Below are 24,541 nucleotides of genomic sequence, written 5' to 3'. Positions count from 1 at the left end.
TCAGAGAAACTGCATTCAAAAGCAATTCAGGATACCAGTGCAAAAGAAGCAGTCCTGCTCTTCTGCTAAGTTTTAATTTTGATCCATTTCATCATGCAATCATGCAATCGCTTCAAATTGTGCAGACTGGGATCAAGGATAGGATGAGTGTAGGGGAGGCACCTTTTTTGCACAGCACCGCCTTAAAGCATGTATGAAAACGTGGCTTTAGCTTAAACTGCTCAAGGAGGTGGCTGTGCTGTGGTACCTGGCAGTGAACTGGAGTGACAGAAGTGTAGGTGTATTTTTCTCTGCCTCTTTTACATGGCTGAGAGAGGCAATTTCTTCAACTGCCTCTCCTACCTATGCCCATGGATGCCTCTCAGATGCTGTGGATTGATGGAAAGGAGAGAAAGCTATTATAGTCTCACTAATGTGTGTGAAATGCTTTTCAAGAAAATTACTTGTAATTTTTGGAAGATCAGTCACAGAAATTCTTGGGAAAAAAAGAGCAAAGGTAACAGCAGATATAACAACTCAGAGGCTGTGCTACAGCTGGCTTTCCAGGATTCTGAACAGAACCAGAAGGCTTTACTTTTATTAGCTTTGAACTAATTCAAATAATGTATATGTTGGAAGACTGAAAGAAAAGAGCAATTAGGGACAAAAATGCAATTTCAGTTACACTTAGCAGGTCACTATGACCTACTCCTTTCTCCCCATCTTCCAAATTTTTTGAGTCTTGGGAGTTAACAGGAAAGCCTTACTTGGATGAATTAGGTGGTATTGTGATCAGTTATGATGACAGTGACTTGAGACAAAGAAGATTCTTCTCTCTCCCCACTCTGTTGTCCTAAAAGCGGATTCATTTACCCCATTTCCAAGCCAATAACACACAAGAGTCCAGGTATTTTCAAATTAATTTCATTGATGCGCATGAATGGGGTGCCTGTCTCAAGACAGCACACCCTTGTCTCAAAAATTCTCACACTTATACACTTAACTGATACATATTCATTGTTATTTTCCTTAATGATTGGTTCTTTCTTCTTTGCCCCTCATGTAAATTAGTACGCAGACTGTCTTCTTCCTTCATTGTCTTCTTTTGAGTAGGTGGTATCATTTGAGTAGGTGGTCAATGAGTCAGTGGTCGCGATCTCCCCCGTAGGAATTACCTTTTACCTACTTCTTACTCTGTCTTGGCAGTTCCAAGTGGTTCTTCAAGGTTTGTTGATCAGACCACAATCCATTACCTTTTCTGACATAAGCATTCTACCTACTTACAAAGCCCCATTGTCTAATAGTTTATTCCTAAACCCTAAATCATGTCTAGTTATTGTGTCCCTATTTTAAATATTAACTGATGGGGGCTGTACACAGGACTTTAGCAGCTCCCTGGTTATTTCAATCATATTATACATATTAACTGATAACAACTCTTCTTAGTCTCTTTGCATTGCTGAATATAAAGATATTTCTTAGGGGGAGGCAGCAACAGCCTTTTTTAGATGGTAGTGCTGAAGAAGAGGTGAGCTACTGGGTCCCCAGAGACTTCACAAATAAAAGAGGATTTCAGTGCCAGTCATGGAAGAAGGATTTGGAGGATGCTGGCAAGTCTACTCTTATTGTGGAATCAGGGAGAAGCATAGTTGGCTTTTAAGGGACTTAAAGGTAGACAGATCTTTATGAGTAGGTTTTGTTTTCTGAAAAATCAATCTTTCTTAATCTCATAATTGAAGAATTAGTGAGGATGGTTTGTTGTTTTTTTTTTTTATACTTGCTTTTTGTAGGGCTAATTCTAATTTTACAATGACAGTGATTTAGGACTAATTCTACCACACTAAAAGGGTCTGTGCCAGTGCAAAAACAGTTTCAGGGAGTTGATAATCAGTATGCTTAATTGCCGGTTCATCTTCTTTCTTGGGCTCTATGCCTGTCTCTGCCACCGTGTCATTTCCGAAATAACTTCTTTGCCTGAAGTTAATGTGCATATTGTTCAGATTTTTGCTAATACCAGGTGTGCTATAGGGCTCAAGTAACTAATCTATCAAAGTGTGTGAGGTAGAAGTTGCTATATGGCCACAAATTGTTTGTAGTAATTATAAAAGGACTCTCAGTAAAACTCATTTTACATTACTAATATTGTACAGTAATGGAAACACTGAACATATTTCCATGAGCTTTCTGTGATGAACTTTGTTCTACATATGGAAATCTCTTTTAGTGAAGTTCAAGCTTTTGTCCTACCATGACTTTTGTGCTTTCAAAGTCTTGTATTTGCAGGTACTGAACTTAGTTCTACATGGCAGTGTACAGGTCTGATGATTCATTAGAGAATTGCTGGCTGAATATCTGCAAAGGCAACCACTCCTGCCATCTCAACTCCCTTAATTTTAAAAGTCACAGGAAAAGTATTTATCTCCTGACTGTAAAGTGTAAACACTTACTAAAATGACCTGCAAGTCAAACTAGGTGGTTCTTCACAGGAAATATTAGCCTATTTAGATCTCCAATTTTCTTACCATTTAAGCAGATAAAGACCCACTGTTGAGTGCAGATCATCAGGAGTAGGTTCCAAGTTAAACAGTGGATCACATCTTCAGTTTAAAATTCATGTGTTGTTTTCACCCCTTCTGATGCCTGCCAATGTTTTCTGATTGGTGCTGCTATCATGATCTGTAAAAATGAGACACATGGAGACTAGTAGCTAGAACTAAAAAGTGCCATTCAGAAGACATTTTCCAGAATACTAGTCCTGAAACACTGGCTAAGTTACTATGTGGCTCTGCAGGAATGTAAATTCTGTCCTTACTGAGTAACATGTTTTTTTCAGGTGCCTGAAAAATGCCTTGAGTCTCGACATATGTTGCTGCCTTGTCGTCAAAGATTCCCATTGCTTTTAAGACTGACAAACTCCATAGTCACGAGACTTTGTACTCCCATGATACTTTTTTAGCAGCTTGACTCCAGCTCTTTTTCTGATGAGCTGATAGCCGAGTTCTGTGGCTTTTTCAGACTACCAGCTCTAGGGCAATAAATCTGGAAGTCCTGGTTATTGCTAAAAGTGTCTTATTTACTTGTAGCTTGAATAGCAGACTTTGGCTAGCTGTGCCTTGACAGTAATATTCTGTGATGGCGATGGAGGAAGCACAGGGGACTCCAGACATAGAAGCAGGCTTCTAAGAGTCAGCTGTTTTAAGATTTGCTGGCAGTTTGCCAAACTTAGAGATTTGTGTTGAAAAGGTTCAGTTGATATTTTTTTTTTAAACAGACATTTGCTTTATTTTTAAGGATTTTTTAAGGATGACTGCTTCTGAATGTGTGTCATTTTTTGTTCCACATACTTTAGTGAAAAATCTAAATATATCTTAGTTGCCAGAGTCTGGAAACCCACAATTTGCCTTACAAGTACTCCTGTTTCTTAGAGAGAATTGATTTGCTACATTAAGGAAGTACTGGGAAATCCACCTTCTTTTGTGCTCTTTTTAGTACTAAAAAGGTCAGAATAAGGCTACTTGTGCAGCTGCAGAATTTGCATGGGCCCATTTTCCATGATTGAGAGGTTTTAAGAAACATCCATTTTCTTTTTGTTGTTTGCAGAGCATCAGAGCAGACTGGCAAATACAAAAAGGTAATATAAAAAGTTGTAACATCATTGTGGGTCTTTTAAATGTATTTATAATGAGCAGGTCATTCTGTACTGGAAGAATGTCAAAGCTTGAAAGATGATTAAATTTGGAAACAACTTCATTCAGCCCTCCTAGTAAATTGGGTTATTGGGCAAAGTTTCCTACATGAATGATCTAAGCTAACTAGGGGATGCATTCTAAATTCTTATGGGAATTTACTTCATTAAAGTCTGTTTTAGTGTCATTTGAATAACCAACAATAACAAAAAGATGCTATGAAACTTGAGTGATTTTCAGCAATTAAAATAGTTATGGTATTTTAAAAATTTGAACATATTGACATTTACTAGTGTTTTCCATTATGTGTACCAAAAATAAGATGAACTTGTAAATGTGTCCCCAGATCATAGAATCATAGAATGGTTTGGGTTGGAAGGGACCTTAAAGCTCATCTAGTTCCAACCCCCCCACCGTGGACAGGGACACCTTCCACTAGACCAGGTTGCTCCAAGCCCCATCCAACCTGGCCTTGGACACTGCCAGGGATGGGGCAGCCACAGCTTCTCTGGGCAACCTGTTCCAGTGCCTCACCACCCTTATCATAAAGAATTTCTTCCTTATATCTAATCTAAATCTACTGTCTTTCAGTTTAAAGTCATTACCTCTTGTCCTATCACTACGTGCCCTTGTAAAAAGTCCCTCTCTGGCTTTCTCATAGGTCCCCTTTAGGTACTGGCAGGCTGCTCTAAGGTCTCCCCGGAGCCTTCTCTTCTCCAACTCTCCAACCCCACTCTCTCAGCCTGTCCTCACAGGAGAGGTGTTCCAGCCCTCTGGTCATTTTTGTGGCCCTCCTCTGGGCTCTCCCCAACAGGTCCATGTCCTTCTTATGTTGAGGGCCCCAGAGCTGGATGCAGTACTGCTACAGGTTTTGTAAGGTATGACTTTACTCAATTTCACCTTGTAGGAGTAGTGCTGGGAAAGATTTCTTTTTCAGGAGTGCTTGTGTTAATCTTCTCTCTGTAGAGTTGCCAGCCTGGCTGAGAGGAAGAAAATAAAAGAGAAAATGAAGGCCAGAAAGGAGGAAGGAATGAAGCATGAATTTATAGGCATTTTTACTGCTGCTGAAAGGTCCCAGTTTTTAGTACATCATGTAAGCATTTGAAAGAAGAAAAGAAATAATTTTTAGATTTACAAATAGCAAATATAATGCCTTATTGTTTCAATTAGATAAATAGATTATGTATGATATGTAATTTAATAAATCAGCCTTTGGAATCTCTAGTATTTGTTTCACAATTATTTTGTCTGTGATTTCTCTCTGTGAAAGGTCTTGTCAGACAGTCTGAGCAAAATCTCTTTAATTTTAAGGCAGATACAGGTTTTTCATAATTTTGCAAAGAGAAAGAAAAAAAACCCCTAAACATCTAAAAGTCTTTGTCATACCTGCAAGATGCCTATAAAAGGCGAGCTCATATTTCATCTTTAGATTTGAGGTAACTGTTGGAACTGCAGAACTTTTCGTCTGCACTTGCATGTCCTGTGGTTTCCACAGAAACGTTTGTCATGTTGAATTACTTAGGTTCTGCACTGACAGTAGTGCTACATAAAAAGGTGGTAATAGGAAAAAAACATCCTGGTACTCAGTTTTAAGCCAAACTTAGATGAGATCAGGATTCTGATAGCTTAAACTGCACAGAATACGACATTGCTTAGGGATTGTAATAGCCACTGCAGGCAAAGAGCATGAAGGTGTCAGTCAGCCCATGGTTGGTTTAGGTAACTGCCTCAGCTATCCCACAGTATGTGCAGTAAGAGCTTCAGAAATCATAGCCCTCGAAGTCACCTGGTTAATTATTTGATCTGTTTCACTTGTGGATATTTATTTTAAGAAAAACAAAAGTAACATTACAACAACGTGCCTTAAAAAAAAAGATTTGGAACTTTAAGCATGGTATCCACTTTATACCTTGAAATTATCCTCAGGGAACATGACGGGAAAAAAAGGTTAGACAAATTGGACAGTCCCAGCTTTTAAAACCAGGAAATATGAATGCCTCTCTAGTTGAAGTAAAAGGAAGAATGAAATATGTATCTGAAAAAACAGAATAGATAATTGTACAGACTGATGTGAATCATTACATCTGAGTTCTTAGGTCTGATGTTTACTAATACATTAAAGGCAGCTCTGATTTTTGAATGTGAAACACAGATGAGCTTGAGAATTTGTGTAAGCAAATTGATGTGACACTAGCTTGGGCTTTGATATTCTAAGCATTTCTTTCTGTGAAAGACTTAAGGGAAAAAGTTATATGAATATTTTTTTAAGATTGGGGATGTGTGATAATAATTCAAAAAAGCTATATTTAACAGGACATCTTTACACTTTGTTATATCATCCTATGTGTGCACTTTATACTATGCTTAGCATATAGCTGATATGTATCCCATGCATACATTTTTCTATATACAGTACTGCCAGAACTTGTATGTACCCTAAGATTTTAGAAAAGCTTTTTAATGCATTTGAGGATGATGACTTAGGGAAATTGTATTTACTGTCTAATGCACTAATGAATGGTAGGAATAGTCGGAAAAAGAAATGTTTCAAGTTAATGTAGTTTGTTTACACACTCTTGACCTTCAAAGCTCTTTTTAAAATAATAATCTGTCGGTGTTTTGGATTTTGTGAATTAGGAACAATCACTGAGAACTACTTCAGATAATGTGAAAATTAATATAGGGGCAGCTTTCCCATTGGTGAATATCTTACATAATGTTGCAGGATCTGAGAAAAAATTTAGGGGTTTTGTGGTATAGAAAGAATAACAACTTCATCAATGCCAGTAACATATATGCATGTTTTCCAGATTTCCTATGATTTGGTTTTGCAGAGAAAACATATTTGTATATTGAAGAAGTCAGAGCTTAATCCTGTGACCTTTATTCACACAAATACATCTTCAAAGTGAATATATCTACCTGCCTGGAGAAAAACTGAAAGTCTGAACATATGTTCCTCAAATTGCCATCTCCAGAATAAAATAATCTAAGCACAACAATGGTATTTCAAACTACTAAATGCTTTACAGTCAACTTTTCCAAAACTCATCAATCTCTACAACCCCTCTACTTTAAACCCTGTCCCCCCCTCAGCCAACCCCAACCCAAATCAAAATAAAAGAAACCAAACAACCCCTTCCTTCCCCTGCTTCTTTTGGAAAGATTTAGTATCTTAATTGCTCACCTGCAGAATGAGTTTCTGACCAAAGCATAAATTGTTGCTTCTCTATGACTCTCTGAATCCTAAAGTCATTCCATAAAAGGTTTTCTTTATTCAGTTCTTTCTTTCTTTAGTTGTTTTACTTCTTCAGGATAGGTTTCTGCACTTTGCAGCCCTATGATGCATTGTGTTTCCATGGAAGCCAGAAGATGTCAAATCAATGCACAAAAGAATATATAAGTCATTTTTAATATGTATGAATTTAGATGGTAAGGTATGGCTTTCACTCCAAAGAATGTAGGTGGGCAGATGAGGTTTGGCTTCAGATGTTCAAGTCTCAGCTATAGGGCCCAAGGTACAAACTCAGTTTTCCACACCATCTGCAGGATTTCAGGTAGACCTTACTTGCACAGACATCTGCAAAGGTAAAGTGAGGTTTATTTTCATGAAAAACTCGTGTAATTCTCACATTGGTCTTTTTTGTGGTCTGTTTTTTATTATAATAACTTAGTAGAACAGCATTAAATTAGTTCTACCCTATCAGAAAATGACAGCAGGAAGTTTAGCTTAACATAAATTCCGAGGGCAGACCATATGCAGTTCATTTTTATTTTTAATTGCTTCCATAAACACACAAAGATTAAATTAGCAAAGCTGGTGTAGGTTTTTTGGTTGAATGTGGTATTTTAACTAAATACTGAAGGATAAAAATGGAAACCAGCAATACCCATGAAGCCCGCAGGTTTTAATTTATGTTGTGGGCCACGAGCATCAAAGAAAAATTGGATCTTTGAGATGTTTCTTTATGGATAACAAGTTAGCCCTAAATTGCTTGCTTCATCAAATGCCAAAGCCCAACTAAGCAGGCAGTACTGGAAAAAGTACTTTTATTGCTGCTTGAATCAATTTTTTAACTACTTTAATCTGAAATAATTTATCTGAATTAAAAAAAAAAAAAAGTAAGTAAGTTGAAATAGATTCTCAATATTGTTTAGAAAGGCGTATTTAAGGCAACACAAGTAAAGGCTACAATGCAGACCGGTACCTAACATGCTGACTATTTTCTCTGTACATTGTGAAAAGGTATTTAACTACAGTGTTGAAAGATTGAAGACTGTAAAACAAGCTAGAAAAGGAAAACATTTATTTACACCAGCAGTCCAGATTGAAGTGTCTTTAGTCTGAAGATTACAAGACACATGTTTGGTCACTTATATTTTCTAGTTAGTATTTTCAGAAATGACAGTGCAGGTTTTTCCTGCTAAAGGAAAGGGTTTTCATGGGGAGTTTTTTCTCTTCTCTTCTCTTCTCTTCTCTTCTCTTCTCTTCTCTTCTCTTCTCTTCTCTTCTCTTCTCTTCTCTTCTCTTCTCTTCTCTTCTCTTCTCTTCTCTTTCTTCTCTTTTCTCTTTTCTTTTCTTTCATTGGGTAGTGCATCTGCAAGTGTCATGGTTTAAGCCCAGCCAGAGACTAAGCACCACACAGCCTCCTCTCTCTCCCCAGGAGGCTGAGGGGGCACCTTATCACTCTCTACATCTACCTGAAGGGAGGTTGTAGTGAGGTGGGTACTGGTCTCTTCTCCCAAGTAACTAGTGATAGGACAGGAGGAGCCAGGGGAGGTTTGGTTGGATATTGGGAACAACTTCTTCACTGAAAGGGTTATCAGGCACTGCAACAGGCTGCCCAGGGCAGTGGTTGAGTCACCATCCCTGGAGGTATTTAAAGGATGTGTAGATGTGGTGCTTAGGGACATGGTTTAGTGGTAGACTTGGCAGTGTTGGGTTTGTGGTTGGACTCGATGATCTTAAAGATCTTTTCGAATGCAAATGATTCTATGATTCAATAATTGAGGCACATATTACAATTTCTGTTCTTTTTTCTGGGATCATTATTCCTTTTTTTTAAGCCAGTGCAACAATAAAAGACTGGAGTTGTTCTCAACTGCCATGAAGTTGCAAGTTCCTAGAAATCCAGACAGCGTGGGTTTGCCCTGTCATGGAAGTGCTCAGGAGAAATAGCTACAAAACTCAGCATAAATAGTTGAAAAATAAAGCAACAAAGAATGACGAGGTCGTACATTTTTACTTTCCACAGCTAATTGTAACTCTAACCAATAGGAGACTTCCTTTCTAACCTCAGTTCCTCTTACTGCATGAGCAAGAAACATTGGTTTGAAGCACGACTGTTTTCTGCCCTCTTTCAGACAATAACTGTGAGTCCCCTTTAGTATCCTGTTGATATGCTCAGAAAAACAAAAATACAGAAGAGAAGCCAAAGTATTCTTCAAGAAGATGGAATATTGCCAAGGTGATACATTAAAACCACAAAGCATGCAGTTTTTATTATGTGGCACAAGTTGTTAATATGCAGAAATGGAGGAAGTGATTTTAATCCACTGATTCATTCACTTGGGATTAACACCATAGACTAGACAGCGCTTTCAGAATAGAGGTACTTCTAGTATCGTGGTCACATGATATAGTTTAGAAAAATAATCATTTTCACCAGATATGACCCTTGTTAGGTGATAGACTCACCACCTTACACACATAGTTGTTCCAACATTTCATCAGACTCCTTGACAAGAATCACTTCTTCATTCAAAGTTGAAATTTCTTGTACTGCCATTATGCTAACTCTGGCAAGCAGGTTTTTTATGTCATGTTCAGCAAAGTTAGAGCGTCTCCCCTTTAAAATGATTTGCCTTTAAATACATATGCACAACAATGAAATCTCCCTTCTGCCTTCTGTTTTGAGTGAGTTGAAATCTGCAGCTTCTCATTGTAGTGTGTGTTTCCAATCTCTGGATCATTTTTATAGCTGTCCTTTGAACTCTCTCTGTTTCCAAATCTGTTTTTAATAACTTAAATATATCTAACTTGAAATAACATAAATGAATAATATAGATGTTAGCTTAAATCAGTCTGCCTCTTATGAATTGCTGCTTTCCTTTTAACTGAGTTTTTTTTGGTAGACCTTTAAGTAGACTATTACCACTTTTTTAAACCATCAACCAATTCTGTGGTAAAATTAAATTGTATTTTTACTAGGCTTACAGTTTTTGACTTCCTGTGAATCTTTTTTTGTGTTTACTTTATCATTTAGAGTTTTAATGATAGAAAATAATGTTCTTCCAACAGAATGATTGCTTTTGCATTTCTCAAGAGCTTGCTTATTTTTTTTCAAAGAAGTCTATTTTCCATATGTGAATATTGATACAAACAAGTTTGTATTTTTCTGAAGTTTCAAGCTATACCAAAATCTTACATTGTACTCAATTTTATACATCCAGAACTTAAACTGTTATCTTTCGCAGGTGCCATTACTGAATTTGAGTGAGTTTTGAAAACATAACGTTACCTAGCTACTGAAACTGAGTTGTGGCCCTGTACCCTTAAACAATATGTCGAAAAGCCCGTCATTATGCTTACTTATATTTTTGAGACTATTTAGTACTTCATGTTTATGTGTGAGTTACTTGCTACAAACTGGTTGACATTTTGATAAGAACGATGATTCTTAGGTGATTGAAACCAGGCAGCAAAGGGAAGCCAGACAGATGTTTGTTTATGTTCCAAGGCAATTTATTATTTCTTAAATTTGGAGCTGAAATCATACAACCTTATTTTGCTTTCCATATTTTGAATGTTTTGCAGGGAAGTGAGCACTTTTTAAAGAAGCTTTTTTTTCCCAAATAGTAATGGGTTGTCTTTGACTACGTTCTTGCAGTGTTTCCATTTTAGCAATTTTTGCTTTATGATCCAAAAAACCATTTTTTGTAGGCTTTGAATTTATTTGTTTGTTTATTTTTGGGTGGGTATCAGTGGAGCACCAATACACTTTTCCCGCCCCTAACTTTATGTACTGCAAGTTATTTTTGTTAGTGAAAAATGTATTCTATTGGACCCAACAGCCCAAGAGAGGTGAGGCAGCTGTGCCCAGGTCCTGTAGCAAGGCTGAAGATATATTCTCAGAACGTGCACACACACAGGGCACACATATACACTACACAAATATACATATATACATGGCTGGCCACACAGATTGCTGACCGGCTCTCACATTAACACAGCACCAATGCCCTCATCCTGCTTGCCTCTCTGGCTGAGCTGGATGGCAGTCCACTGGTGAGTATATATACATATGTACAAGGCAGATCCCTCCAGCAGGCAGATTTAGACACTCAGTCTGACCAGTCTCCCCTGTTCCTGGCACATGAACGTGCATGCTCTTGAGGCCAAAGGCCCACTCCCGTTGCTGGTACAGACCATCGCCCACAGACACAAACACACAGCTGTGCAGGACTCTCTAAGTCCCAAGAGCTGACCCCCGCGCTCTTAGAGGCAGACACTCTCGTGCACAGAGCTGGCCTTTACAGACCCGCTCATGCCCTTGATCCCAGGCTGCTTCACCTATTTCCCAGCTAATCCATCTTGATCATTGCTAGTGATCACCCACTCGCTCACACACCCACACTTGCTCAAGTCACTGGCACCATGGGTACATGGGCCCTCCAGCCCGTGGTCTGACTCCAGTGGCCACACTTACACCCCCATATGCACACATACACACAGAATAGAGAGCCCCTCACCCAGGAAAGAGTTAGAAAGGAATTTAATAAGAAGATCGGACAAGCTGCACTGATCAGATACAGGGCTCAGCCAGACAAGCATACAGATGAGACCACTATTTACATGTGACCGGCCCTTTTTATTACCTTACCCCTCTATTTGCCCATTCTTGTTCCCCTCCCACATCACTTAAGCCCCTCCCTTGTCCCACCTTTGCTTCTTCCCCTAAGCATCCTATAATAAATCCTGTGTGATCCCAAACTGCTCTCCCTTTGCATCCCATAATGCGTCCCACCCCTAGGCAGCAATCCTTAGTCCAAAAGGTAATCCATAGAGCTGCTCTAATGAGTCGTCATGATGGTTTTCACACCATGACCCTGGGGCTGAGGCTGTGCTGGGACAGCCCCGGGAGGGGCCCAGACAGGGTGCTCCTTCCTTGGGAGTGATTGATTTGGGTCCTGCCATTGTGCCCCTGCGCTCCTCTGGGCTTGTACAGGTGGGCATTTCTGGAAATTGCAGACCTTCTGATAAAAGAAATCTACACAGCCAGGATTTGCACTCCTGAACTCTAAGGAACAGAAACAAGTGTCCAAATAGCATCATGACATGGAACACAGAGTGCCCTGTAGAAAAAAGTGAATGTTGGCTTGTTGCTTCTTCTTTATTCCTAGCTTTTATTTCTTGAGACCACTTTCAGATCTGTTACTTCAGCATTTTCATGCCCCCTGTCTGCAAATGACCCCAGACGTTTCTTCAAGTTGCCTTCCAGTTTTAGGAATAATCCATAATACAGCCTCTTCTCAATAGCAATGACTTTCAATTAGTCTTCCAATACTGATTTCAGTCTGTCTTACCTGTCTGGTTTTGTTTCATCAGTCTTTTAATCTTTGTTGCTTTGTCTCTTATTTTCTCATCTTGATGAGTCCATGTTCTTTGCTAAATTAGGGCCATCATTTTCAAGGCCTTTAAATGAAATGCTTTCTTTTATATTGACCATCAAAAGTTGTAGATATTATGAGACAGGGAAAATAACACTACTACAAATAGGTTTGCTAGATAAATTTATTTGAACACTATTTTTGTTACTACTGTTCAATAAACCCAGCCAAAGGCATCCAGTAATTTTGTGAATTTAGTCTTGCACTGTGCATCCTAGCGTATAAATTGTGAAGGTTGAATCCGACCATCTCTCTTGATTAATCATTACAGTGTTTTTTCTCCATCATTGCTAGCAATTGCATCTTATTATTTCATGGATGACCTTGACTCCTCTTCTTATGTATTTAAGAAATTAAAACCACATTTTGCTACTTGCAGGAAAAGACTTAGTGTTATACAAAATGATCTAGCCCTGCTTCTGTGGAATTTCATTGGGAAAATCTGTACAGATGGACCAACTTCTTTGTTGGAAATTATGTAATATGCTAACATACTTTTAAATCTGTTAAAAATACTTTAAAACCAGTTAAAAACAGCCATGAATGCATAGAATGGTTTAATATCTCACCAGCCAGCTCTTTTAGCTACCAGACAGCACTACTTAATGGAGCAGTGGTTGAAAATGAAAGGAGCTGATGGATTAGTTTGGCGATTCTTCTCCAGAGAAGTCTAAAGCACCAATCAGATATTGTGACTTGTGGTCAACTGAGATGGATTCCACTGGGTAAAATACTTTAGTGCCATGCATTATATCTGATGTCACCTGCAGTAATGAAGCAGCTGTTACTCTGCACGTCCTGGGGTACACAGTGATGAGCAGAAGACGTCCCAGCGATGACTAGAGCTTTTCAAGACTCTATGAGGTGATGGAATACTTGTAAAGCCTACAGAGGTTCTATCTCATTCTGATGTTTAAAGAAGTCATTCTTAAGACTATAAAACCTAAATATCTTGAGTTTTGTTTGGTAGTTGCAGGCATTCTTGGAACAGGATTTGTATACTTGTGTTGAATTTTCCTTTGCTTCTCCTGAAATCTTGGTGAAAAAATTAAGGCTTTGTTAAAAAACTATACATAGAAATCCGTCACTGTAATTCTCAGCACTGGTTCTCTGGGAATGGACTAAGTCTGGATGGACAAAAACAAGTTGTCTCAAATATCTTGATGGAATAGGTCAAATGATCCAATTTGAGAGAAAAGAATTTGCATATAAGCAGGACTCTCATAGCAAGTCTAATGTTCCTGCAGTGAAATAATATTTTAAACATGCAAAAACGACTAGGATTGCCCCTCTTGATTGAGGAATACTAAGGAAGAACTGATGCTATATCATGATTTAAGTTTAAATGGAGAAATTGTTTCTACAGCTAAAGAGGGTAAAGTTGGACAGTAGTTGAGTTTGGGCTTCTGAGGCTTGTTCTGGAATAATCTCTGCCTGTCCTTATCTTGACCCATGAGCTTTTTGTTGTATTTTCTCTCCCCGGTCCAGCTGAGTGGGGGACTGATAAAGTGGCTTTGGTGGGCAGCTGGCACCCACCACTGAAAGCTAGAGTACATAGACTTTTAAAAAAATCATTTATTTATTAATTTTAAAGAAACTGAGTTTATCTTGAGATTAACAAACTATGTCTACCCCACCCTACTTGTTTTTCCTGGACTCAATGATAGCAAACAGCTTACTTTCCTGAGACCCTGAAAATAGTTTTTAAGCATTTCGACTGCTTAAGGATTAAGATTTCACCCCAAAATATCTGAAAGTTTTATCTAGCCTTGTTTTTTGTTCCATTTAATTTATCATTTTGTTACATTCCTCTTGACACCTCAGTGTTTGACAGTGCTTAATTTTTGTTAGAGGAAAAGAAAAGTTTTCATGTTCCTTTCATTTCTTGGCATTTGTTAATACCAGTAAGGAAGTCAGCAATGATGGTGGCTTTCCAGGCGTGTTGAATGGAAATATCTTTCCTTTGCCTCTTGTCTGCAAAACTATATTCACCTTTAAGGTCTGGACTGTGAAGTATCTGTTGAAAGGGAAAAAAACCTAGTCAACTGTAAAACAAATAGATGTATTAATTATATTATTATATTTAAGCTAATGCATTGCCTGATATGAAATAAAGGAGAGTAGTGAAGGTGATGGTTCCTGTCCTCTGTCTCATGATATGTTTTCAGATATTTTGGAATGTTTTACTTAGTTTTACATAGGATGAGTATAAGCCACTAATCCATTATACAGGTCTTCCTGGTCTTTTAAAAATGAGTAACATTCATCCTTGAATTGCATAAATGTTTGATTGGGCTGAGACTGATATTTCCTCTTGCTAGTTACATTCCTCTTTATGAGATGTTAGCAGAGGCCAAAAATAAATTTAAATTCATTGATGTGGGTCAAAGACATTTCCTTTTCCATCGGCCTATAATCTGACTTTTTGAAGTCTGAGTTCATGTTAGACCTTGTGATCCCTGCCACTAACAAGTGATGGAAAAGGGACTATTGAGTTTGAATTACCCATTAAATTTTTTTTTTTCACATCTCCTTCATCATGTGATTATTTTACGTACCTTTTCTTTCCCTCCTCTTTCTTTTACTTTACTTCAACAAAATATTGAATGGGACACCAGCATGGTAAAGCCTGAAATATGTCAGGAAAAGAACATACATAATCTTTGCAACAGTGTAAAAAGATTTACTTGGACTTTGACTTACATCCAAGTGTAGACTGCTGTATTTTTTTTATATTCAATGCTTTTTTTAAAAATTTTTTTTAAAAAACTTATTCAAACTGTTGCATTGAAAGTAATGGAATGGGAGTGGTAAGGAAAAAAGTTTCACATATCATGGTTTTACAGCCTAAATGTAACTATATGCCTGTATAGAAAGACTCAAGTGTTGCCAATTTTCATCTTTATATAGGTGTCATAAACTGATAAGTTGTCTTATAACTTTGAAAGCAGATCTTGCACAGCTGTTTAAAGAAATACAAATTTATATATACTGGATTTCCCTGTTTTGCCTTTGAACTTTTTTTTTACCTATTTGCATACTAAGATCCAGTAAAGAACCCTAACTCTCAATTAATACACCCATTGTATGAGTAGCAGTTAGATACTGTGTTGCTGTAGTGATTTGCAGAAAGTTCTGGCCTTTTGAAAATATGTATATACTGGTTAGATTAATACCTTAAACAAAACAGTATAGCCAGTAGAAAGAAGATTATGTATGAATAGTTTAAAAATTGGAATTTGTTTCTTGAACATTCTAATTAAATCCCACTGAATTGTTTTTGTTTCCTGATGGGATGACTGTGGCTTTAACTAAATATTCTATACTTGGAACAGTTCCAGTTAATCAAATTATTCTCGATTGAATAAGTATCTTGTGTAGATACAAACTGTACCATAAACCAGATTGTATAAATGCATAGTGTGAGTTTCCATCAACAAAGAATGACCAGAACTGAATTGCAATGAATGATTTTGTCAGTTATGAACATAGGTATTTTCTTACTCAACTTTAGCTATGTAAATCACAATACAGATAGGGAAGAGTGTAGGAAATAAGTCAAAGTGAAAAATTCAATGCCTGTATCTTAATTTTCACAAAAAATGGTTTTAGCAGATACTAAAAGAGAGAATAGAAGGCAATGTTTATGGGGTGCCTTTCTTCCTAGTCTTGGGAATTTAGTTTCTAGACAGAAGGGTGAGAGCTGTGCAATTAGATTTCCTAGTCCTGTAGAAATATGAATATCAGCAATGTAATTATATCTTGTGCACAGAAATGACTTGTTTATTTCTAAATTGTATGGTGCCTCCTTGTTGTTGCTTTATTAGAGGGTAAACACATGTTCCTGTTTATTTCTTTCTGGATCTCATAATGAAACCCTGATGATTCTTAACGAAATATTTCTAATCATCAATTATGTAGAAGGCTTTCCTTCCCTACAATCATTCTCTGAGCATTTCTGTTTATGCCACATTCTTCCTGAGATTTTGTTGATAGAGGAAATGTATTTTTAAGGTATATTCTGTCTCTTTCTTTCAATGCAGTTTAATTATGGAGAGTCAACACTGGGTTCATTGAGTAGTTCAGATGCCTCCCTTTAATCTCTCCTGTTTGATAGTTCTTGATTTGTCTTCTTTTTTAAAAATAATTTATCAGATATGGTACTAACAGATCTATTATACCCACATATTTTTGTTTTTTTCTAATGATATTCACAACATTTATTCCTTCTAGCTCAGACAGGGCATCATTTTAATTATATTCAAATAGGAATGATGACCAAAATACTGGTTTCATGACTGTCTCTGTAACCTATTAATGTAAGGACCTTCACTGAAGGTACTATTTCCTTTATCTCTTGCCATGTAACAGGTTGACTGTCTATCATGTGCTTTCTGCATTGGCTATGCATATATTTCCTTCTTTGCCTCCATGCCCATAGCCATTACCTTTACCCACTCTGTTAAGACTACAGGTTTAATATTCTACTGGACACTCTTGGTCACTTTCTGCTGTCAGCTTTAGGCTATTCACTTCTGAAGAAGTTTATTTTGTCTTGAACAAAGTTAGCTTGCCTTTCTATTTACATTTGGTATCCCAGTCAACGCTCTGCATGTTTCTTTGTTGTCAATAGTTATGGTGGAAATGTGCAAAAGATTGTGGTTGATGGCCTAACTTGTGTTTGAAATGATAAAGAATCTTAAGCATTTTCTCATTTGAAGGCAAAGAGGTTAATAGGATAATGCTGTGAAACTCAAAAGGTTGAGAATTAATAATGTAACTAAAGTGGTAGACGGAAAAACAAGCTGGAGATGCTGATGTGTCAACCGTATTAAGGCTAATCCAGACAACCTAGTGAAGAGAATGTGGAATTTAAAATATTATTGATTACAAATTAGGTACACAAAGTATAAGGAAAAACATCCAAATTACTGCTTTTCCACCTGTCATATTAAGTGAGAAATGTTTGGTATTTCCAAGGAAAGAATCAATTTCCTTTAACACTATTAATGATGCAAAGAAAGATGACTTGTGTTTGGTGTAGGGCTCTTTTAAAATGTTAATGCAACTTGGTTTTCGTCACGTGTTTAAGTTCACATGTTGGCATTACTCTCTTTTCAAGAAGGCAGTGCTGGAGGTGGAAAGAAGATGAAGGCATGGTTCTAAGCTCTAAAGAAAGGATGATGGGACAGGGACATAGGGACAAGGCATATAGACAGCACATACTGTACGAAATGCTAGAACTGAAGAATTTGTAATAGTCAAGTCAGTAGGTTCACAAGCTTCACTCCGGTTCCAAAACCATTTGCCTACAAGAGCTCCAGCTCAGTTACATTTTGATAGATCAGCATATCATTGGTATATTGCTCTTCTTCCTTCAAGCTTTGGAGATCAGCACCAGGTGACATCCTATGCATTATGGAAGCAAAATACTTGCAATTATCTCATTGTCAGAATCTTGCCCCTGTGCAAATCTCTGGCTCCTGTGAATTCCTGCAGCCTGGGACTTACCGCCTCACACAAGGGCAAGTTGTACCTGTAGCTCTTGCAATCCAGCCTGCTCCTCTTTGTGGAGTTGCATTTAGCTACACTAGCTTTACACCCTGGTTTAGTGTTTTACCACAGGAACAGCCAATTGCTGTAGATGTGGTTCCCTTTCCTCTTCAATGGCAATAAGTCTGGCAATATCACTGACTGCTTTCCCATCCTCTGACCTCGATCATGGATTTTCCAGGATAATAGGCTGGAAGGCATATGGAAGAAATTCATGGTTTTGCAAGTATGGCACTGGTGAATACATAAACAGTTAAGATCAATTGTGGTAGAACTGATTTCCATTCAAAAGTCATTGTCTTTTGTGTTTGTCTCTGCACTGAGTGCAAGGACTGCTTTTCTGTAAAATATTTAAGATATCCATACTGTTATTTTTACAATGATGATCACTATGATCACTATGACTTTCATGCATAACACATGCAAGAGAGGCAATAAGAGTCATTATTAATAACACCTAGAAGCCCTTTTTTTTTTTAAAGTCTGTTTATAAAAAGGAAGGTTTTGTCTCTTTATGATCTAGTAAGGAAATAATAATAATAGTAATAGTTGACAGGACATTGGTAGGTTTGGGGATTTCTGTGATAACCATTAAATAGTTTCTTAAATATAAGAGACATAAACTTAATACAAAACTCAGTTGCTGAAGTACTTCTTAACATTACAGAACTGCTAACCTCAGTAATGTTTGTAGGTGGCCAAGAGGTACCCTGGAGGACATCAGTTATTAAAATTAGAGGATATAAATATTCAGGTTTGATCCTACAGCTTCAGTCTTGCTACTTCTTTAATTTGAGACTCCTGGTGATAGCACCTGTACTATTCTGAGCTGTACCAAAGAGCAAGGGAAGCTCTAATACTCTTCACTGAATAATGCAAATTAATATCCTCATACGTCTCTATGTATGTATACATATAAAATATTGGGCTATAGTAGTATATTATTGGGACATGCAAAGTTTAGATTTAGAGTGAAATGAAAGTCTTTCTGTCAGGAAAGACAGATATATCCAGAGATTACATTTAAACAAGAGGTTGATTTTTGGAAGGATTTTTATTTAGACAGTACAGTGTTTCATTGAATATAATGGGTATTTAAAAAAAATAATTAATGAAGTTACCAATGATCAGAAGAATAAACCCTTTTAAACATTAAGCAAAAATGGTTTGAGGGCAAGGGAGAAATTCAGACATGCTCTCTTTACAAAGTAATGGAATTTGTTCTATACTTGATGTTACTACAGACATTTGTCATAAGTTTCAATGACTTTATGAGGACTTACAGAAGTCTGGCACTGTATCAAATGAAACTACATTTTTGAACTTCTCATAAGGCATTTTGGTTATGCACAATAAAGCCAGAAGTCAACTTGACATTGGAAAACAGTTGTTTCCTTGCAAAATATAAAGGAAATTATCTCTGTCCTACCCATCATGGATAATATCTGCACATTTCCAGATGTGAATACCACCTACTGAGAAAAGCTATCATGCTACTTCCTGGTAAAAGATCCAGTGAATATCACTAGCTTTCTGAAATGAGGCTGGGGCTTAGGGTGGAAACCACGTTTTCTTCTGTGACTATACCTAATAACAGTCTTACTAGCAGAGGTCCTAAGATTAATGACAGCGTAGTGAATTAAGGCTTTGGGTTTTTTAGCAAAGGAAAACAAGAAAAAAATTCACTAGGGACACTAAACACAGAGTTATAGTTCTTTTCCTGAAGACAAGCGATCCTGCAGCAAGTAACTTTTATCTGAGAGGAAGAAGTTTCTTCCAGAAATATAACATTTCCCATTGGTTTCAAGCATAGATGTGAAGTGAAAACTGCTTCTTTAATTAACGTAGGCATTAGACACTTCGACCCATGTGTTTTACATTTTTTGTTAGTCTTTCTGTGGTATTGATTGTCAAGCACTGATGACTTTTTCACAAGCTGTGGGGTGGCTATTGACTCATTTGAGAAATCAGAGAAGCAATTAATAGACAATATAATTGTTCATTCTCTCTGTGACACTGATCAAATTTATGGAGAGACAAATAGGGAACAACAACAGAGACAATGGGTCGATACAGACTATGGACAGCTGATATCAGGACAAGGCTGTTTCTCTATGCCAATATATCTGGTGCATGCAGCACAATTCCCTTCCTATTCCAAGGTTTGAAGGAGGAATGTGGAAAAACATTCATGATGAAGAAGAGCTAACCCTAGTTCTCTTCAGGTAAGGAAACAGCTTGTTGCAAAGAATTAAAAACCAAAATGAAAAAGAGGTTGAAGAAAACGGAAAATAGTGAAAAACTGCAGTGTTGGAGGCATGGGATTTTGTCTGCTAAAGAAATGGCTTATGAACTCACAAATAGATTTAAGAGTGACAGTAGAAAATTGTAAGTAGAGCAGAATATGTTGAAATATACAAGGGTTTTGAAGTATATAGTAAGAAACAACATAATTTGTCACACTTACAGTAGAAAATTGTAAGTAGAGGAGAATATATTGAAATGTACAAGGGTTTTGAAGTATATAGTAAGAAACAACATAATTTGTCACACTTACAAAAACAATAGTGTTAAAATTGAGCTGATCAAGGGAAGGAGCCTCACATTTTCACTATTAAAGCGCAACATAACTTATTCTCCCAAATTTTTATTCACATGATCAATGCATTTTCTCTAACAACATTCAGCATTCATACTCTTCGTAAAAGTTCTTCAAATATTCTACTAAGTAACTTTTTATTTAAATGGCAGAAACATGCATGAAAAAGGCACATCTTCTGTAAAAATGGCACTATTTCCAATAGTAAGTGCTGTAAGAATGATGTGAGGGACCAAGAGACTGAGAGACTGGTGAGGGACCAAGGGACTGGCAGCCATTTTGGTGAGGGACCAAGAGGCTGGCAGCCATTTTGTCTCCAACAACCAAGCAGGTAGCCGCAAGCAGCCGAAACAAGAGGTGCCCTGGGGCGGCGGGGTAGCCAACTGTTTCTGGGAGGCTTTCTAGAGGTTGTGCCTCAAAGAAGCTTTCTGGCCATTGTCTTTTTGGGAAGTTTTCTGCCGGTTGCACTTTGGACGCTTTGTCACAGGTTCAGAGTTTTGCCATGGGCCCTTACCATGGGGTTGTGTAAACAAGTTAAACAGGATAAGGGGGCATCAGCGACCCACCAAGAACTTTCGAGAAAACTTCATAATGCATGCGTGAAGGGCTCTCGACATTTAAGGGGGGGACGGGACCAACTCCCCAGGCGCGCACCCTTGCACCCGCTGCCTGAGGACAGCTATTGCTGAGACTCTTTCCTTGCTGGATCCAAGGGCAGTGATACTTACCTCTGCTTTTTTCTCTCTCTTACCTCTCTTATTTCTTCTCTTCCTCCTACCTCATTGTTAGAAATATTTTACTACGGCTGTTAGGTGTCGGGTTTTTTATTCGAAATATCTGCTACACCAAATTTAGCCCCACCTGTGTTATAAGTCAACATTAAATAAAACCCATTTTGAGCATTTAGGAGCCATTGTTGTGACTCCTGCCCTGGGATTTGCCGGGCGAGAGGGGGTGTTGAAATTTTCCCCATCCCTCCTGAGTCATTGTCGTGATTCCTGTGTGCGGCAAAGGACTATCTGAAAGATCACCTCCCCCCAGCCCACCGAGTGGGATGTGACAAATGAAAACATCCATTTTGATTTGTGTTTAAAACTTCTGAAGTTTTGAATGTCAAGTTTGTAAGAACCTCATCTTAAAAATGTGGAAAAGGTTACAAATGTAGACTTTTTGTGGTTTCTTTTTTTACTCCTGATTGTTTCACTCTCAGTTATTAGGAAATCTTAGCCAGCTTGCAGGTTGAGCATAAAAAGCTGATATTCTACCAAATTATTTTCTAAACAATTTGCCCAATTTTTCTTCATTAGAATGATAAACATGTCTTACATATCTCCCTTTTTAACATCTCTTAAATTAACATGGATTGGCTACATCAGACCTTATGTATAACAGACAGTCCTTTGGAAAGCAAAACAACCTGGGTGTTTTTTAGAGATTACTGTGTTATTTATTAATTTATTCATTAAAACCAGGGCTCATTGCTTTTATTGTCTTTAGTGAAGGTTAATGTTAAACATTTCAGTTAGCCATTGTGGGTCTGACTCAGAGCTTGTTATGCTTGTGATTGTTTGATGTTGTTTGGCATAGATGCCATTTTTCCACCCTCATTTTAGAGTTGAAGGGCAGGGAAAAGATTCTTTTACAAGATTTAGAGAAGCAATGTATTTTCAATAAAGGTATTCTATTTTCCTAGAATTTTCTTGATTTCTGAGTAGATGTGGAGAACCAGGTACTTCAACCATGGTCTCCATGTGCATGCATGCAGACTGAAAAGCATTATCACAGGAGTCACATTTCTGCATCCCAGGGCTTTAAACTTGTGTCTCACCATAAAAATTGAGTTCTTTTAGAGTAAAATCAGTAAAAAAAAGGTCTTTGCTTTTTTTTTTCCCCCCAAAGTCAAAATTCTATTTTGCGGTTAGGGTTTTGGCCTTTTACAACCTTTTGATGAGAACGAGTAGGAGTTTGGAGATTCAAGAAAATATTAATTTTTTAATAAAGATGTTAATAGCTGTTGGCTTTACAATTAAGCAATATGAAATAGGTTTACATCAGAATATTTTTTAAAAAGAAGCTGTGCGCAAATAGCAATTATTTTGTCCTAATAAAAATGTTTGTGTACTGGGTTAAATTTTTCCATCTTGGTTTCCACCTGTGGTAAGAGGGAGGAAATGCTGAAGATTGTAAAGTTTGTTATTTTTATGAAACCAAGTACTTGTGAAATATTCTGTCTGATGGTATATCTCTTATTTGCAAACAATAAAAAAGCGTGCAATAAATGAACACTTAAACCAGAAAAAATCTAGTTGAATACTTCCATGCTAAGACCAAAATGGTACTCAAGAAATAATTAATCTGTGACACAAGCCTCACCAAAGAGCAGATCCAATAGCAATCATAAACCTGCCACTAGGACTGCCAAAAAAATCTGTCAGGGAGGCAAGCAATACTTTCTGGAGTTTGGCATATGGAACTCCTCATTTTCTGATAAACACCCAAGGATGCAGAAGGGTAAAATGCAGTCATCCCTTGCTAGTGGCCTTGTGCATTGTTAGATGAGTACTGCGCATGCTATGTCATACACCACAAGCTACATTAACAATTTTAGAAGAGGATTCCAACTACAAGAATAGATATTTCTTAGAAAAATAACATTAGTATTGTAAGTACAATTAACAGCCCAACTCTTTCCATACAGTCTAGTTTTCTCAAGCCTTCTACAGATAATTTTCCTTCTGTCAACATCAAAGTATCTGAAGTATCCTCCAGGTTTTGGGCATCTCCCTCCAACTTTCTACAGATTCATTTGCCACTGGGCACTGCCACAGAAATGAACTTCAGTTAAAACACACTTTTTAAATTCTTAGACTTAAAAAAAAAAAACAAAAAACCTTAAGTAATGGGATCATCAATGCTCACAGAGGAAATTCTGGTCAGAGTAGTTATAGGCACAGAAAATTAGGTGAGGTTCATTCACTTCTGCTATATTATGTATTGGTATTAGTAACACCGAGTAAGGCTCAGTGCCATAGTTTATTTTGCTTTATCAGTTTTTAATTGACCCTAGGTTCATTAGGATAAATGCTGCTATGACTCTAAAACCTGGTGTTTCTGAGAACAGCTGGTTTTGATCACGCTAATAACTACTGCAGGCGTTGTAGAACTTTTTCTTTGGGGCTTTATGCAGAAAGCTACTGAATGCAAGTCAGATGATTTTGACAGTTGAAGGGGTCATAAGTGCTCCCTGGAGGAGGCACAGTTTAAACACCGATGTCTTGGAGAACCTGAAAGAGAGAAGTGAGCCGTAACATTTGTTGTGGCTATTTTCAGAAAACGGCAGTGACTAAATGTCATGGTTCTAAAAAACGGCTCAGTCCTGCTGTCCAGTCAGTGTGCTTAGCGGTAAGTTATTAACATCATTTGGGCTTCAGTCTCTGTCTTCCAGCTAGGCTGTCAAGGCCTGTTATTTTGACAGCTGATTTTCCTCCCCATCATTTTATCTAATCTCACCAGCCACACGATGGCAGCAAAGTATTAAGGAACCCCACTTGCCTCCCCAGCATCAAATAGCACAGTAACTGGTCACTTCAAGGTGTTAGCCTGAGCAGAAGGCTAGCCACAGACAAACTGCATCAAACCCAGGTACAAATAATGATGCTCAACGAATAAAAGCATAAGCTCTGTGTACGTTCATTGGTGGATATAACCGTGCTACCTTGTTATCTATAGACCATGTACTTCTATGTTAGATGCCAGCATGGTTTAGAAGTATCAGCTCAATGTAGAAAAGAAATTAAATCAGTTTGCTTTATAAACTCACATTTTGTTGTAGTTTATGTAATCACCACTCTCAAATGAGGATGAAATTCAGTACAGCTATGTTAATCCTGATAAAATCCAGAGTATATCAAATTGCGATTTCCAGGTCTAAAAATTGACCAAAAATACGGAATAGAGATATCTTACTGCCATTCTTAAGCCTATGGAGATGAAGTTTTACATAATGTAGCTGTAATACACAAAAATAAAAAGGCAAAACCCAGACAGACAGAAA

At 37.5% G+C, this 24,541-nt stretch overlaps 1 long non-coding RNA gene across 2 annotated transcripts in view; it reads left to right on the top strand.

The window, feature by feature from the left end:
• The window catches only part of LOC142042391 (uncharacterized), a 207,666-nt gene that overhangs the window by 116,871 nt on the left and 66,254 nt on the right, over positions 1–24,541 (top strand). The window lies entirely within an intron of this gene.

Source organism: Buteo buteo, chromosome 20 (assembly GCF_964188355.1).
Source record: "Buteo buteo chromosome 20, bButBut1.hap1.1, whole genome shotgun sequence".
NCBI lineage: Eukaryota > Metazoa > Chordata > Aves > Accipitriformes > Accipitridae > Buteo > Buteo buteo.
The sequence above is the reverse complement of the archived record's forward strand: the minus strand, read 5'-3'. Positions and strand labels throughout refer to the sequence as shown.